Source organism: Numenius arquata, unplaced genomic scaffold (assembly GCF_964106895.1).
Source record: "Numenius arquata unplaced genomic scaffold, bNumArq3.hap1.1 HAP1_SCAFFOLD_90, whole genome shotgun sequence".
NCBI lineage: Eukaryota > Metazoa > Chordata > Aves > Charadriiformes > Scolopacidae > Numenius > Numenius arquata.
The window spans coordinates 94,182-97,803 of NW_027415354.1; the positions used below are offsets into that span (position 1 = coordinate 94,182).

General features: G+C 56.0%; 1 non-coding gene across 1 annotated transcript; it reads right to left on the minus strand.

The window, feature by feature from the left end:
• Positions 1-1,490: 1,490 nt before the first annotated feature.
• TRNAS-AGA (transfer RNA serine (anticodon AGA)) lies at positions 1,491-1,572 on the minus strand. Its single transcript has one exon. It is a non-coding gene; the product is annotated as a tRNA-Ser (tRNA).
• Between the last annotated feature and the right edge of the window lie 2,050 nt (positions 1,573-3,622).

The following is a 3,622-nucleotide window of genomic DNA, read 5'->3' on the forward strand; positions in this document are numbered from 1 at the left end:
TTAGATGCTGCAAGGCATCTGGGCTCTGGGCACGCTGAGCTGGTAGAGCGTCTTGGTGAGGGTAAGGGACGAGGTGGCAGTGCTGAAGCTTGCATTTTTGGGCTAGTGTTTGCTGGTTCCCCGACCCATCCACAGGCCAGAGCATGCAGCAGCCAGGCAGAGGAGAGAAAAGCAAAAGCAGGATGGAGAGGGCTGGGATGTGGGCACCGATGTGAGCATGGGGAGTGTGGCCACAGCTGTGGTCTGCTGCAGGAGCTGTTACTCAGAGGAAAGTTCTTCACTGCAGATCAAGAGGCCCATGGCTCAGCTCAGGTGCCCTCTCCATTGTCCCTTCCCTTCTTCATTCATACCGACAATCTCTCTGATCTTTTTTTTCCCTTGCAATGCTTCCCTGGCCCTCAGTGGCACGGCTGCGGGGAACGGACCATGCACCAGCAATAGGCTTTTCTCTCCTCTTTCTCCAGGCTCTCGCTGCGTGTGCCCCTCAGAGTTTCCCTTTTCTTTAAGATGCTGCACCACCCAGGCAGGCTGCCAGCACCTTCTCCTCTGCTGCCGCTCTGTTGGGAGCAGCTGGGTACGGGACTGAAAGAAGTCTCCTGGGAAGCCTCCGGCTCTCCTCTGTCCCACCCATCGAGGTCCGTGGTGGCGGGGGGTGGTTTCCTGATGCCACGGTCACCACCATCTGCTCTCTTGCACTTCCACCTCTTTTCCCGAAGAGGAAGAGACAGAAGAGACCCACCTCTCATCTTTCCGTCCTTAAGGAAAATTTGTGAAAGCCCCTGGGAAAGTTTGTCCATGTGTGCAAGGACCGGGAACGGCTCAGGCAGAACATCCCCAGGACCGCAGGCAAGATCGCAGATCTCTGACGTGTCTGCCCTTCATCGTTAGCAGTGAGGTCCACTGGTGTGCAAAGAAGCACCTCTTCTGCAGCTCGTATTCGGTGCTGGCCCCTTCTCTTCCCCCAGCTTGGCTGCTGCTCCACACCGGTCCGCCTTAGTGAGACCTAAAGTGAGGGGCACTTTGTGAGTGCTGGCAGGATCTCCAATCCATGAGGTGTCTTCCCTTCATCTTTAGCACCGAGGGCCATGTTGTGCAGGCTGTCTTTGGAGGTGAGCTGCTGTAGTTTCAGGGATAGGGAAGACAGCTGCTGGGGCTGTGCTGCTTGGCGTGTCAGGTGAGAAGAGGCTCTGAAGTTCTGCTCAAGAAGCAACAACAGCGGCCCTCTGTTTCGTGGCTCATACTCAGCACTGGTCCGTTCTCTGCTGCCCTCAACTTGCCTACCTTGTCAACGGGAGCAGGATTTCCCACTCGTGCAGGAATTTCAGGGGAGGGAGCAGGATTTCCCATTCGTGCAGGAATTTCAGGGGAGGGGCACGGACAAGTGCTGCAGGCAAGGGGTTTTACTGTCTCCCTGGGCACCAGGTACATGGAGCCGAGTCCCACAGCTGCAGCCTGGTCAGTTGCAGGGAGACCAAAAGGGGACTGCGCCCCGTAGTTGGCAGGATTCGAACCTGCGCGGGGAAACCCCAATGGATTTCTAGTCCATCGCCTTCACCACTCGGCCACAACTACCTGCTCCAGCTGTCTCTGCCCTGCTCATCACGTGCCCTCTGCAATGACACCCTGCTCCCGGGGAGTTCCAGTGCCAGCCTTCACTCAAAGATTTGCAGTTGCAACCTGCACGGAGCATGACGGGCACCTGGTGCCAGCCTTCCAGAAGCCTTGAGAGGTGTAACACCAGGAGCTATGGTGGCAGCTCCCAGTGCCTTGTCCTCAGCCAGGCATCTCAGATGTCCTGCCATGGGGGGAAGGTGGGGGTGTGGCAGGGGGTGGGAGTGTGATTTCAGGAGGAAGTGAGTCTGTGTGAGGCTGGAAGCAGGAGGCCAGCCAGGCTCTGATCTGGAGGAGCAGGAGGCAGCACTGCACACAGGTGCGTTGGTGGACTTGTGCTGAGCACAGCCGCCTTCCAAGCAGTTGACCCGGCTTCAATTCCTGGACAATGCAAACAGATATCTCTTCAGCCTGGCTCCAGGCTTTCTTACATCTTCTTCTGCTGGCAGGTTGTCCTGCTCAAAAAATACTCAGCTTTCCCCCTTGCGGTTTCAAGCCAGTCCCTTTGCCTCCCTGCATCTTAGAGACCAACTGAGACCAGTGCTTTCTGCCTGCTGGGAGGTCTCCTGGGCTCCTCACTGCAGCCTTTCCTCATAAGAGAGGTGCTCCGTTCATCTATTCTTTATGTAATGGCGCAAAGGCCTGCCTGTCTCATCTGCAGTCCCCCTGGAGACAGTGACCTACCCTGTTCAGGCTCCACCATTGCAGAGACACCCTGCAGTTTACAGGAATTGGGTGTAACGATGTTCCTGGTAAATAAGAACTGAGACACCCTCATTTCTCTTGCAGCTTACGGCCTGTAGGCCATCCTTTGTCTGGTTGGATGTTGGACATCTCCAGAGATGGAGACTCTGCAACCTCCCTGGGCACACGTTTCCCATCTTTGACCACCACTGTTTGTGGCAGTACTTGTATTTCCAATTCTGTCCAGTGCTTCTTGCTCTCTCCGTTGCTCTGAGGCGTTTCTGACTTTCCCTTGCCTGCTTGCTTATTTTTGGTGCTCCGGCTCAGGGAGCTCCACCCATAGCTGGGAGTGCCCCATGCAGGGGGGCAGACTCACTGTCGTGGGAGAGAGCAGGTTCTCCTTCTTCCTCTCAGCGGTGTTGGCCAGCCGAGGCGGGGGGGGAAACAAACCACCACGAGTTTCCAGCTACGCTGCACAAAGTCTTTAATGAGAAGGAGCAAATGCGGTGGCACAGGGCAGAGACCTGACACACATGGGAGGGAGCAGGTTCTCCCTCTTCTCCTCACAAGAAGATGGCATTCTCCTTTACGTTGCCTGTCATCCCTCCCACCCCAGGTATTTGGAGACATGGATAAGGTGCCTCCTCACCCTTCCCTTCCCTTCCCTTCCCTTCCCTTCCCTTCCCTTCCCTTCCCTTCCCTTCCCTTCCCTTCCCTTCCCTTCCCTTCCCTTCCCTTCCCTTCCCTTCCCTTCCCTTCCCTTCCCTTCCCTTCCCTTCCCTTCCCTTCCCTTCCCTTCCCTTCCCTTCCCTTCCCTTCCCTTCCCTTCCCTTCCCTTCCCCAGGCTAAGCAACCCCAGCCGTCCCAGCCTCTCTCTGTATGACAGATGAGCCAAGTCCTTAATCACCTCAGTGTCCCTTTGGCAGGGCTGACAAAACCTCTAGCTGTGCAGAAGTGGGAAGCAGCCACACAATGACACCCGTGGAGCCCCTGTAAGGGGACCTAGCATGCAGACGTCCAGGTCTCCTGCAGAGGAACAACACTTAGCAGAAGGATTTCCACTTGCTGCTGGGAATAGATGGAGGAAGAGAGAAAGCAGAAGCAACAGCGTTCAGTCAGAGGAAGACGTGCACCTGTCCCAAAGTTTGTGCAACTCGATCAGCAATGACTGCTGAGAGGGTTTGGTGGCGCAGCGTGGAGGAGAGAAATGCCTCGTCTGAGAGACTGGATATTCCTTTGTGCTTAGCTGCATGCTTGCATGTAGGAGGCCCTGCTTTCCTGCTGAGCAGCTTTGGTGCTTTTTTGTCTCCAAACCTCCTGTGAGTAG